Genomic DNA, 14374 nt, shown 5'->3' with positions numbered 1-14374 from the left:
TGGGTGCTGCCAGAAATTCCAGACCTGCTAGCTCAGGGCCCGGTATTCCACAAGCAAGTCAAGGGGTTCCATCTGACGGTGTGGAATTTGAGAGGTCACTTTTAAAAGATAGAGGGTTCTCACCTGGGTTGGTGGCTACACTGATGAAAAGTAGAAAGCCAGTAACAACCAATATATACGGTAGGACATGGAATAAGTTTCTGTAGTTCCTAGGAAGACCGTTAGATCAAGAACCCCCGATCAAAGCTATCTTAGAGTTCTTGCAGGCAGGACTACAACTAGGCCTAGCAGTAAATACACTCAAAGTGCAAATTTCAGCACTAGGCGCTCTATATAACTGTAATATAGCAGCGAACAGATGGGTAGCTAGATTCATTAAATCCTGCCAGAGGTCCAAACCAATCCCCTGGGATCTAAACCTGGTGTTAGAAGCTCTCACGAAGGAGCCATTTGAACCTGTGCAACAACTACCAGTGAAATATCTTACCCTAAAAACCATTATTTTAGTGGTCCTTACATCGGCATGTAGAGTGAGTGACTTGCAGGCCCTCTCAGTTAACCCACCCTATACCCAGGTGTACCAGGACAGGGTTGTCCTAAAAATAGACCCTGCTTATTTACCGAAAGTCGTATCAGATTTCCATCGTAGCCAGGAAATTGTCCTCCCCTCCTTCTGTGACAATCCAAAAACTCAGGAGAGGAGAAATTCCATAATCTGGACGTCAAAAGAGCCCTCTTAGAATATATCAGTGACTAGCCAGTGGAGGAGGTCCCAGTCCCTATTTGTGGCCTTCCAGGGTGCCAGGAAGGGCTACGGGGTTTCAAAAGGGACTATTGCCAGATGGATTAGGGAGGCCATTAGTGTAGCCTACTCAGCTAGTGGTGTTCCGATTCCTGACGGCATCAAGACTCATTCCACCAGAGCCGTGGCGACCTCCTGGGCTGAAAAAGCAGAGGTATCAATTGAGCAAATTTGTAAGGCCGCTACCTGGCCTCACCCTCAACCTTTTTTAAGCACTATAGATTAAATCTATCCTCCTCTGCTCACTTAACCTTTGGTAGAAGGGTGCTGCAAGCCGTGGTCCCTCCCTAAGTTGCTTCGAAGTCTCCAAAAATCACTCATGTGGTGCTGTCACGGGTGAAGAGAAAACCACCATGGTTACTTACCGGTAGCCGGTTTTTTTCCATGGTACATGACGGCACCACGAGAGAGGGGATCCGCCCTACGAGGACAGGAAACCTTCAAGATAAAAGGGGGCGGCTCCTCTCTCCGCATCAGTTGGTTTCCTTTCCTCGACGGGGAACCCTCAAGATGAAAAGCCTCTTTGAAGATTCCGAAGAAGAGGATGCCTGGGTCGGGTGATTAATGGCAGGCATGGGTCTGCTACACCCGACGCCAGGTACTGGTAGTCGCCTCGGGGGCCATATATGCCTATGTCCCCCCTGAGCGAAGGCATGGCCACAGCTGGGCAGATGCCCAGGCGAAGCGGGGTGCCTTGGCGGATGGACCCTCCAAGATGTCAGCAAAGAAGGTCCAGGGAGGCCACTGGTAGTGTTCCCTCCCTGTTGACATACAAGTGGCCATGCAGCCCAGGAGACACATCGGTGCCCGGGCAGAAGAGCTCCTCGGAGGCCACGGACAGTGACCCTCCCTGTCGAAGCCCAGACACCGGACCCCGCAGCGTACCAGAAGGTGCTCTGCAGCATGGGAGTCCACGGATCAGATCCCAGCCATGGATGATATCAGCGGTGCGGCAGGTGTAACTGATCCGTGGTCCAGGTCCATCGGGGGTAAGGGGTGTCTGGGGGCCCCAAAATAGGCAGGGCCCAAGCGCTCACCCGGCCCGCACAGCAGGTCGTCTGGCCGCACCGGGGGCGGTGCGCACTCGGAGCGCGCATGATGGCCGCCGAACCGGAAGCGGTTGCGTGCGACCCGGAAGTGGAGGGGGCGCACAGCACCGCGGGGCCTGGGAGAGGCAAGAAGTGTGCGCGGTCCCGGGGGGGAGCACGCAGACGCAAGGGGCGCGCACGGGTCCATACACAGGTGCGAGACCAGCTGGTCCAAAAAAAAAAAAAGAGAAAGTACTATTTAAATCGCCAGGAAAGGCGAGCAGGCGTCACAGCACCAATGTTGAGTGGGGTGACTGCTTGCAGCCATAAGCAGCATAATGGATAGCCCTTCGCCAGAGCATATACAACCGCGCCAGGAAGCGAGGGAGAGGCGGTCGTGCTCAGACGAAAAAGCAAAAGCACGCCGCAGCAGTAGTGTGAGCCACTCAGGCAGCGCACGGGCGGATCGTCACCGCAGAAAAGAGGGGTCCATAGTCTCGTTGGGAGACAGTGAGAGGACCAGCCAACCTCCAGATCCGGTACCCGTTCTATGAAGCGTCCGAGTGGTGAGTGAACTTCGAGAAAGTCCAGTAATCTAATGTCTGTTCTCTTTCTCTTTTCTCCTCTCTTTTCCTCTCCTCCTCCTCTTATATATGTTGACGGGGTGGAGTATAGGAGGTCCCTAAGAAATGTAGAGGAAAGTCAAAAAATAAAGAATGTGCTTTATGTAAAAGTCCCGTAGAAGCAGCCTGGAACAAAAAATTATGCCAGGAGTGCATTAACAAGACCATAGCGGAGGAGACACCCTCATTTTCGGATAGTCTGAGGGCCATAATTCAGACAGAAGTTTCCAAGTCAGTAAGAGCACTACAAACGGTAGATACAGAAAGAAAAGCTAGGAGATCAAGCCCCTCAGGGGTCTCTCAACAGGACTCTACAGGGTCAGAAGACGACTCAAATAAGTCGCAGTATTCAGGAAGTAGCTCGGACGGGGAAGATACGTTTCCAGTAGAAGCTACGGATGAACTCATTAAAGCAGTTAGATCTACCATGGGGCTAGTAGAAGAGCGGACAAAAAAGACAGCCCAAGATCTCATGTTTAGTGGACTGCAAAAGAGAAAACGTAGAACCTTCCCTGTTAATGAGCAACTGAAAGCACTCATAAATCGCGAGTGGGAAAAACCAGAAAGGAAGTCCCAGAATACAAATTCCCTGAAGAGGAGATACCCATTTGAGGAAGAGGCATCCTCATCCTGGGATAGGGCCCCCAAAATTGATGTGGCGATATCAAAGGTCGCCAGAAAATCCTCTCTACCCTTTGAGGACTCGGGGTTTCTAAAAGAGCCACTGGACCGAAAGGCGGATAGTTGCCTTAAGGCAGCCTGGGAAACCTCGGCTGGCGCACTAAGACCCGCCATCGCAGCCACTTGTGTGGCTAGGTCCTTAAAGATATGGACAGACAACTTGGAGGATCAATTGGAACAAGGGGTTCCCAGAGAGACGGTTCTGGAATCATTGCCGGCTATTAGGGCAGCGGCGAACTTTCTCGCAGAGGCGTCAGCAGATTCGGCCAGACTAGCCTCAAAGTCAGCAGCCTTAACCAATGTAGGACGGCGGGCGGTATGGCTCAAATGCTGGCCGGGGGACACCCAGGCGAAAATGAAACTTTGCTCTCTACCATGTGAAGGAAATTTCTTGTTCGGCCCGGCATTGGATGAAGTGCTGGAGAAAGCGAGTGATACCAAAAAGAATTTTCCGAAACAACCATTTCAGGCCTTTCGGCGCTCCTTTCAGAGGGGCCGAAAGTTCAGGAGACAACAATTTAAAGATCGTGACAGGAGCAATTCCGACAGGCGATACAGAGGAGGGAGAGGCTTCTATTTCAGTAAGCCCCCGAGAGAAGCCAAAAAACCCACCCAGTGACGGTCCTTCTCAGGTGGGGGGAAGGCTCTCTCACTTCCTCCCAGCCTGGGAAAGGATCTCATCCAGCACCTGGATCCGGCAGATGGTAGGGTCAGGTCTGGAGTTAAAATTCCACCATTGGCCACCACAAAAATTCATTCAAACTCCGGTACAATCATCTCAGGAAAGACAAAAGAGTTTGGAAGAGGAGGTATTATCGCTTGTACAAAAACTCGTACTGGAAGAAGTTCCAGAAAAAGAAAAGAAGAAAGGCTTTTACTCCCCCCTGTTTCTGATAAAGAAACCAGACGATTCCTGGAGGACGATTGTAAATCTGAAAGGCCTCAACAAGTATCTAGTAGTCCCATCATTCAAGATGGAGACAATAAGATCTACAGTAAAACTCCTCTTCCCTCGGTGTTACATGGTGGTCCTGGATCTCAAGGACGCCTACTATCATGTTCCGATCCGGCAGCAAGACCGCAAATACCTCAGGGTGGCAGTCCAGATAAAATCTCAGTGGCATCACTTTCAGTATAAGGCTCTGCCCTTTGGGGTAGCAACAGCCCCCCGGGTCTTCACGAAATTAATTGCGGAGGTCACGGCACATCTCAGAGAAAAAGATGTCCTAGTAATACCATATCTGGACGACTTCTTGATAGTGGGGAAAGATTTCGCTCACTGTCAGGAACAAGTCAAGGTAGTGGTAGAGACTCTTCAAACTCTGGGTTGGCAATTGAACTTCAAAAAATCCAGGTTGGAGCCAACGATGGTCCAGAAATTTTTGGGCCTAACAATAGACTCGGTAATACAGGAGTGTCGCCTCCCAGAGGAGAAAGAAGAAAAAATCAAAAACCTAATCAGAACAACATTAGGAAAACCAACAATAACTCTGAGGAAAGCCATGTCGGTGTTGGGGTCCCTAACCTCCTGCATACCAGCGGTAAAATGGGCGCAGTTTCACACAATGGAACTTCAATGGTGTGTGTTGCAAAGCGATCTGACACTTCAAGGGCAGTTAGAACAGAAGCTCACCATCCCGGATCCTGTACTCCAGTCGTTAAGATGGTGGTTACAGATAGAGTCCGCTCCGGGGGGAGTACCCTGGACATATACAGCCTCCAGAGTAATCACGACAGATGCCAGTCCCTGGGGCTGGGGAGCCCATCTAGACCTAGACACCCTGTGGCTCCAAGATCCTTGGGCTCAGGAGGAAAAAGATCTATCCTCAAACGAGTGGGAGCTACTAGCCATCGAAAGAGCGCTGGAAGGATTACTGACACACCTGAGAGGACATCATGTGAAAGTCCTATCGGACAATCGTACAGCAGTTGCATACGTAAACCATCAAGGGGTCACCCGTTCTCGGTCATTAATGGAAATAGCAGGAAGAATCCTGACTCTGGCGGAACATCAGTTCCTCTCATTATCGGCCCTGCATATCCGAGGCGCAGACAACCTGAAGGCGGACTTTCTGAGCAGGAACCCCTTAAAGCAGGGAGAATGGTGCCTAAAAGAGTCCATTTTTCAACAAATTGTGCAAAGGTGGGGAAAACCTATAATAGATCTCTTCGCATCAAAAGCCAACGGAAAGGTTCAGAAATTCTGCTCCCTAAGACCAGCAGACAGGCCACTGGCGGTAGACGCCTTCAGAATAAAATGGACATCGGGTCTCCTGTACGCATTCCCTCCGAAATGCCTCATTCCATTAGTCCTGAAGAAGATCAGGGAGGACCAAGCCAGAGTAATTATGATAGCTCCCTTTTGGCCAAAAAGGCCGTGGTTCTATTGGCTGAGAGTGATGTCAGTGACGGACCCATGGGTGCTCCCAGAGGATCACGACCTCCTAACACAGGGTCCCTTCAATCATCCTCCGAATTCCAGGTTGCATTTGACGGCCTGGAATTTGAAAGGTCACTACTAGAAAAGAAAGGGTTTTCAGCGAGATTGATTTCCACCCTAATCAGCAGCAGAAAGCCAGTGACTACAAAAATATATGGGAGGATATGGAGGAAGTTTTTGTCCACCTCAGGCCCAATACAGGAGGGGGAAGTACCGGTAAGGGCAGTGCTAGAGTTTCTACAAAGGGGTTTAGACTTGGGCTTAGCGGTCAGCACCCTGAAAGTACACGTTTCAGCCCTGGCAGCATTATTCAACTATGACCTGGCAAGCGATAGATGGGTCGCCAGATTTATCCGGACCTGTACTAGAGCTGACTCTGTCCCATCTCCTAAACCTCCTCCCTGGGATCTAAATTTAGTCCTATCATCCCTAACGGAAAGTCCATTTGAACCAATAGACGCAACATCAGACAAAGTGTTAACCTTAAAAACAGCCTTATTAGTGGCACTCACATCGGCACGTAGGGTTGGGGACCTACACGCACTATCAGCAGACCCACCATACACTCAGGTTATGGATGATAGAGTCGTGCTAAGATTAGACCCAGCATACCTCCCTAAGGTAGTGTCGAAATTCCACAGAGCTCAGGAAATAATCTTGCCATCCTTCTGTCCTAACCCTGGTAACAAAAAGGAAGAGAGATTACATTGTCTAGACGTTAGGAGATGTATCCTACAGTATTTAGAGGTGACAAAACCATGGAGGAAACAGAGGGCCTTGTTTATCTCATATCAGGGGGCAAGGAAAGGCCTTAAAGCCTCTAAGCAAACTATAGCTAGATGGGTGAGAGAGGCCATCATACTAGCATATAGTAGTGCAGGCAGGGCTGTTCCAGAGGGCCTAAAAGCCCACTCCACGAGAGCCATGGCAACATCCTGGGCGGAGAGAGCGGACGCCTCCATCGACCAAATCTGTAAGGCGGCCACTTGGTCCTCTCCATCTACCTTTTTCAGACATTACAGATTAGATCTGTCTGCTACCTCTGATCTCACATTTGGGAGAAGGGTGTTACAGGCAGCGATCCCACCCTAAAGAGAATACAAATCTCTGTAACTCTCTCGTGGTGCCGTCATGTACCATGGAAAAACACGGGTATTACATACCTGGTAATGTGTTTTTTCAGGGGACATGACGGCACCTTTATATTCCCGCCCTATTTGATCACGTCATTAGTTGGGTGTTTTTTGTTAGTATTATACACTCCCTTGGTGTGGGAAATTTAGCAGTGTAAAATAGGTATTATTTATGTGTGCACTAACTGGCGGAGTTCCTCTTGTGCTCTGTAAAACAACTGATGCGGAGAGAGGAGCCGCCCCCCTTTATCTTGAAGGTTTCCTGTCCTCGTAGGGCGGATCCCCTCTCTCGTGGTGCCGTCATGTCCCCTGAAAAAACACATTACCAGGTATGTAATACCCGTGTTTCTCCTTCGCCTCATTGGGGGACACAGATACTGTGGGTGTATGCTTCTGCCGCTAGGAGGCTGACACTAAGTGAAAAAAAGAGGTTAGCTCCTCCTCCGCAGTATACACCCTCGCCCCTATTGCGGGCGGAAATCAGTTTTTTTTGCTTCGTGTCCTATGGAGGCACACACAGTCTGGCTCTCTCCAGACTATTTTTTTCTAGTTTACTATGAAGATGAGACAGGGGCGACGGATGCTATTGAAAGGGTCCGATCTCCCCAAACCATCAACGGGCGAGCACGCGTTGAGTATCGTCTCCGCGTATACTTTCCCGCACCGAGGGACATATCTGGGACTTTTCCCCAGACTTCTATTTTTGTTTGTTATTTTATGAAGATGAGACAGGGGCAACGCATCCTATTGAAAGGATCCGATTTCCCCAAACCATCAACGGGCGAGCACGTGCGAGTATCCCTCCACGTATCCTTTCCCGCGACGTGGGACATTATACCAGACTTAGCCCTGTCCACCCCTAGGTATTGAAACCATGTGCTTGCACAGAGGCACAAGACTAGTCTGTGCGGCCCCCACTGCTCCACCAACGCTAGACGGCGGTGCTGCAAGGTGGCGGACGGTCCCTCTCCTCACCCCCTGAAGGGGTTAGATGGAGCTAGGGTGCCTGCACCGTCCTATTTTTTATCAGAGACCCCCTCACATACCTGCACTGAGGCTGAAGAGGGTCATCGGTGAGGAGAGGGTCGGGGAGGGCTCCTGCGAAGATTTCGGGCTGAAGCCCACAGCCGCAGCGCCTCGCGGCGTCCACTAGCCATGCAAGAGAGGGGCTGGATCCGTCAGGACAGGAACGCTGCGCCGGTCAGTAGCGCCACTTTTGGTACCGCGCCCCCCCGGTCGGGTAGGGAAAAAATTGAGGCCGGAGCTAGGCCGCGGCCGGAAGTTCTGCCCTCGGGGCCGCGTGTCACTTCCGGCAGCCCGCCCCGCCCTCGGCGGCGGTAAAAATCGAGGCCCCGGCTTCGGAGCACGGGCTAGGCCGCAAAGTGGGAGTACCGCCCCTAGAGCGATTTTACAGGCTGGTGCGCGCCACAGATGTCGGCGCGCGATATAAAGGAAGCATCCAGGTCGGGGGGGGGCGCAGGACTGGGGTAAGTGCTGCCCGAGAGGCCACGCTATAGGGAAAAACGAGGGGCTACCTCTTCCCCACATATCCCCAGCAGCGGACAGATACAGCATGTCCGAAAAAAGCAAAGACGCACACGTTCTTTTACGCGGCATGCATCTCTTGTCGTGCTGCGTTTCCGCGGGCACAGAGCAAGTATTTATGTGAAGCCTGCGAATCCAAACGCGCCCAGGAGCCCTCCCCTGCGACCGCGACCAATGTGTCAAATCCCCCAGAGTGGGCACGATCTCTGTCACAGTACATGGCGTCGCTTGCGAGAGCAATAGAATCCCTTCAAGCCCCAGATAGGGGCAGGAACAGTGTCTCGCCGCCTTTAGAGGGAACCTCCACCTCACAGGAGCCTCCGGCCTGCAGGGGCCGCCCTCACTCCAGGCAGACCCAGGGGAAACGAATCCACACGGTGTCGCCCAGTTCATCCGGTGCCTTCGGCATCCGTAAGATCTGCTTCTCGCTCCCCATCACCAGTGGTTGATAGCGAGCAGACCTCAGATTGCGACTCAGACGAGCCCATTGACCTGGACACTCCAGAGTCACGTGAAAAAGTGGACAGCCTCATAGAAGCCATCAATCAGACCCTGGGGAATGAGGATGATACCGCAGAGGCTACGGGGCATAAAGTGGCATGTAAACGAGTGAAGCGGCCGCACAGAATTTTTTCCTCTCACCCTGAGTTTGAGGACATAGTGCAGCGGCACAGAGAACGTCCAAAATGGCATTTTTCTCGGGTTAAAGGGCACTCGAAACGCGTTATCCGTTTGCTCCGGATTTCCGTAAACAATGGATGGAATCCCCGATAGTGGATCCTCCGGTTTCACGCCTGGCCACTAAGACCCTGTTATCTGTCCCTAGGGTTTCCTCGATTAAAGATCCCACGGACTGCCTTATTGAGAGCCTAGCTCGTTCAGTATATGAGGCGTCAGGGTCTGCACTCGCTCCCTCGTTCGCAGCAACTTGGGTAGCCAAGGCTATGATATCATAGTCAGAAACATTAAACAAGGTCGCGCAGGAGCAGGATCTACCTACAGAGATCTCGGAGGTCACATGTCAGATGACGATAGCCGGAGATTATGTATTGAATGCGTCTTTGGATGCGGCCAGTTGTTCAACACTTGCTGCCGCTAATGCAATCTCTATTTGAAGAGCCCTATGGTTGAGGACATGGCGGGCTGATTCTACTTCCAAGAAGTCCTTGACTTCCCTGCCTTATCAGTGCAGCCGCTTATTTTTGGATCAACTTATCTCCGACTCCACAGGAGGAAAGAGCGGGTTTCTCCCTCAACAGAAGGTTAAATCGTTTTTTCGTCACCCGATTCAGGCACATTTTCGGGCCTTTCGCAGTGCCACCGGCCATTCTAGGCCGGGCGTGACGGCATTGGTCAGGTGGCGGCCGCTAAGCAGCCTGAGCCTGGTCCGGGACCCGAATAGGAGACCGGTCCGGGGTCATGCGTTAAAAGACTCCGGGTGGACTACGGGGCCCAATTCCGCCTCCCCAATCAGGATAGGGAGCGGCAGGTCATATAGAGCCAACCCATTGAGGAGAATGCGTGCTCAACAGGCCAGATCGAGGGGACCCAGATCCTAAGGATCATCGGCCAAATGACTTGAGGTCTTTACCAGACGACACCAGCAAAGTGGGCGGCCGCCTACTCTGTTTTCACCACGTCTGGGCCAACATCGCTCACGACGCATGGGTAAAAGAATTGGTGTCCTCAGGTTACAGAATAGAATTTGTCAGATACCCTCCAAGATGGTTTTTTCTTTCCCGGCTTCCCAGGGTGGATACCCAGGTAAGGGCTCTAATGGGAGCCATCAAGTCGCTCCTGCACAACGGAGTCATTGTTCCAGTGCCGGAACACGGAAGAGCTCAGGGGTTTTATTCCAACCTTTTTGCGGTTCCCAAAAAGGACGGGTCTGTCAGGCCTGTTTTTGGACCTAAAGCTTCTGAACAAATTCATCAGCATCAGTCATTTCCGGATGGAGTCTCCGTTCAGTCATAGTGGTCATGGAGCAGTGAGAATACTTGGCCTCAATTGACAGCCAGGACGCATTTCTGCATATTCCCATTTTTTCCTCCTCATCAGAGGCAGCTGCGCTTCGCCATCAGCGTTCAGCATTTTCAGTTCGTAGCGCTACCCTTCGGGCTAGCCACGGCTCCCAGAGTGTTCACAAAAGTTATGGCAATTGTCAGGGCCACACTGCATTCTTGAGGCATAGTCGTCTTGCCTTATCTGGACGACCTCTTGGTCAAGGGCCCGTCAATACGGGCATGTGAGGAAGGTGTCAACATCACGCTAGATACTCTTGCCGCTTAGATGGTTGGTCAATGCAAAGAAATCATCCCTTGTGCCAGCTCAGAGGATCTCCTTCCTAGGAATGATCTTCGACACTGCTGAAGGTTGATAATTCTCCCTCAGGAAAGGGCGCTAGTCTCCGGCAGGGAGTCCGGACACTACGCCAACCAGTCCCTCATACCATCCGATCCGCGATAAGCATCCTAGGGAAAATGGTGGCAGCAATCGAAGCGATACCTTTCGTCCAGTTCCATCCTTCACCTCCTGCAGCACGCCTCGTGTCAGCCTGGGACAAGAATCCTTTCACGCTCGATCGGCGGTGCAAATTGTCCTCTCAAGTCCGGCAGTCGCTCGGATGGTGGATAACCAGTTCCTCTCTGGCCTAGGGGAAACCTTTCCCCCCATGTCATGGGCTGATAATGACAATTGACGTCAGTCTCCTCGGTTGGGGAGCGGTGTTTCGCCACCACACAACCCAGAAACAGTGGTCGCCACAGGAGGCACGCCTCCCGATCAACTTATTGGGGATACGAGCAATTCGGCTGGCTCTGCAGAAGTTTCATCACTTTCTAGCAGGCCGCCCCGTCTGGATTCCATCGGACATCGCCACGGCGGTGGTTTACATAATTTGTCAGGGGGGCACCCACAGCAGAACAACCATGCGCGAGGTGGAGCATGTTCTTCAGTGGGCCGAAGCAAACCACTCGGTGATGTCGGCTGTCCACATCCCGGGCGTGGAAAATTGGGCGGCAGACTTCCTCAGCCGGCAGGGTATTGCATCTGGAGAGTGGTCTCTACATCCCGAAGTTCTTCAACAGATTTGTCAACTGTGGGGAGCTCCGGATGTGGACCTGACGGCTTCCAGAGTGAATGCCAAGGTGCCCACATATGTTGCTCGGGCCAGGGACCCGCAGGCATTCGCGGTGGACGCGTTGGTTCTGCCATGGAACCAGTTTCGTCTCCCATATCTATTTCCCAACTGCCACTACTCCTGAGAGTCAGCAAAGGGATCAAGACGGAAGGGGGGCCGGCGATTCTGCTGGCCCCCGTCGAGAGTGGTACGCAGATCTAAGGCAGCTGCTCGCCGATGTTTCTGGGCGCCTGCTAGAGCGCCCAGATTTACCGTCTCAAGGGCTAATTTGCCACCCGAACTCAGGGACCCGGTGTTTGATGGCAGAGCCGTTGAATCTTGGATTCTAACCCAGGCAGGGTTCGGGAGCAAGGTGGTCGCTACAATGATTAGCGCCCGGAGGCCTGCTTCAGCATGAATTTACCACCACACCTGGAAGGTGTTCTTTGCTTGATGTCGAGGCCGCTGTGTTTCTCCGCTAAGATTCTCGATCTCCAGCATCTTGGTTTTTCTCCAGTCGGGCTCAGAGAGCCTGGATAGCTCAGTCGGTAGAGCATTAGACTCGGGCTTTGCCCAAGGTTTCCGCAGGAGACAAATGTCGGCCTTATCCGTCCTGTTCCAGTGCAGGGTTGCTACCAATTTGCAGGTGAAAACTTTTCATCCGGGGAGTGTCCCACTTGATACCTCCCTATATGGCGCCGATGGACGCCTGGGTTCTTAACATGGTCCTAAGTGTTCTGCAGGAAGCTCCATTGGAACCGCTTCAGGATATCGCTTTGAGGTACCTTTCCCTTAGTTCCCTTAGTGGCCATCACTTCCATCAGGCGGGTTTCAGAGCTGGCGGCTCTATCCTGCCGAGCTCCGTTCCTCACTTTCCATAGGTATAAGGTGGTCCTCAGACCAGTCCCTCCTTTTCTGCCGAAGGTCGTGTCCTCTTTTTCACATCAATGAAGATGTTGTTTTGCCTTCATTTTGTCCTGCACCGGTGCACCGTGTGGAAGAAGGCTCTTCACACGTTAGACCTGGTAAGAGCCCTCCGAAGGTGCGTGTCGCGGACGGCACCCTTTACTCAGACGGACACGTTGTTCGTGCTCCCTGAAGAACGCAGGAAGGGACTCGCTGCCTCAAAGTCATAGCCAGATGGATTCGTTTGACTATTCAGGAGTCCTACTGCATTAGAGGCACGCCGATTCCAGCAGGGATCAGAGCGCACTCTACCCGGGCGGTGGACACCTTTTGGGCGCTTCGGCATCATGCTTCGACGGAACAGGTTTGCAAGGCGGCAACCTGGTCCAGCCTGCACATATTTGCCAAACATAATATCCAGGCTCAGGCGGATGCAAACCTGGGTAGAAGGATTCTCCAAGCAACGTTGGCGCACCTTTAATCAGGAGGTGCATGTAGCTTGAATCGGTGAGTCAATCTCCCACCCAGGGACTGCTTTAGGACATCCCACAGTATCTGTGTCCCCCAATGAGGCGAAGGAAAAACATGGATTTTTGTGAGTACTCACCGTAAAATCCTTTTCTCCGAGACGCTCATTGGGGGACACAGCACCCACCCTATTAGCCAGTTGGCTCTTGTTTAAATGAATATGTGTTTACTTATTTGATATAAGGGTGGTGTTTTCCTTTGGACATGTTGTACCTGTATTAAGGCTGATTTGTTGTCCTCCTACTGCTTTGGCACCAAACTGATTTCCGCACACAATAGGGGCGAGGGTGTATACTGCGAAGGAGGAGCTAACCTCTTTTTTTCACTTAGTGTCAGCCTCCTAGCGGCAGAAGCATACACCCACAGTATCTGTGTCCCCCAATGAGCGTCTCGGAGAAAAGGATTTTACGGTGAGTACTCACAAAAATCCATGTTTCCGGAACCCATGATAGCACCCGTATATTCCCCCCCTTTTTTCACCATATGGGTGTGCACAATAGTCGGGCGCATTTGTGTGATGTGGTGATGGATAAACATGTAACTAACCGGGAAGTCCTCTCAATGCTCTGTAATCCAACTGAAGCGGGGGAGAGGTGCCGCCCCTTATGTTTCAGTAGGTTCCTGTCCTGGCGGGGCAGATCCCTCTCTCGTGTGGTGCTGTCATGGGTTCCGGAAAAACCGGCTACCGGTAAGTAACCATGGTGGTTTTGCTCTCATCTGATCTCACATGCCTCCTCTGGATCATTAGATCAGAGGTCTCAAGCTGCGTTCCTCATGGGCCGCAAACAGGTCATGTTTTCAGGATTTCCTTGTATTGCACAGCTGATAATTTAGTCACCTGCACAGATAATGATTCCAGCACCTTGTGCTTAAGGAAATCTCAAAAACACGCATGGTTTGCGACCCTCGAGGAATGCAGTTTGAGACCCCTGATCTAGATGGTTATAAGCGAAATTCAAACTGGCCTGGACATGTGCTTGCGTGAGCAGGGGGTCCTTGCGTGCTCTTCAGGATTTTAATTCATGATGAAGAAGTGTATTAATAATGGTATTGTTTAAGACTATGGTCCCCGCTCACTTCTGGTCACTGACCTGGTCCTACAGTGTAGTTCTGGGCCGATTCCTGACCTTTCTCAGAATCATCTTTACCCCATGAAATGAGATCTTGCATGGAGCCCCAGACCGAGGAAGATTGATAGTCATCTTGTATTTCTTCCATTTTCTAATAGTTGTGCCAACAGTTATTGCCTTCTCACCAAGCTGCTTGCCTATTGACCTGTACACCATCCCAGCCTTGTGCAGGTCTACAATTTTGTCCCCGGTGTCATTAGACAGCTCTTTGGTCTTGGCCATAGTGGAAAGGTTGGAGTGTGATTGAGTGTGTGTACCGGTGTCTTTTATACAGGTAACAAGTTCAAACAGGTGCATTTAATACAGGTAGTGAGAGCAGAGCAGGAGGGCTTCTTAAAGAAAAGCTAACAGGTCTGTGAGAGCCACAATTATTGTTGGTATGTAAGTGTTTAAATATTTTATGCAATAACATGCAATTTAATTGTGTAAAAATCATACAA

The 14374-nt window shown here is 51.5% G+C and overlaps 1 protein-coding gene across 2 annotated transcripts in view; it reads left to right on the top strand.

The window, feature by feature from the left end:
* Window positions 1-14374, top strand: part of PTPN11 (protein tyrosine phosphatase non-receptor type 11) — a 138730-nt gene that overhangs the window by 48084 nt on the left and 76272 nt on the right. The gene's annotated exons all lie outside the window — the stretch shown is intronic.

The sequence above is a fragment of the Dendrobates tinctorius genome, unplaced genomic scaffold (assembly GCF_039654945.1).
Source record: "Dendrobates tinctorius isolate UK_male_01 unplaced genomic scaffold, ASM3965494v1 ptg000003l, whole genome shotgun sequence".
Classification (NCBI taxonomy): Eukaryota; Metazoa; Chordata; class Amphibia; order Anura; family Dendrobatidae; genus Dendrobates; species Dendrobates tinctorius.
The sequence above is the reverse complement of the archived record's forward strand: the minus strand, read 5'-3'. Positions and strand labels throughout refer to the sequence as shown.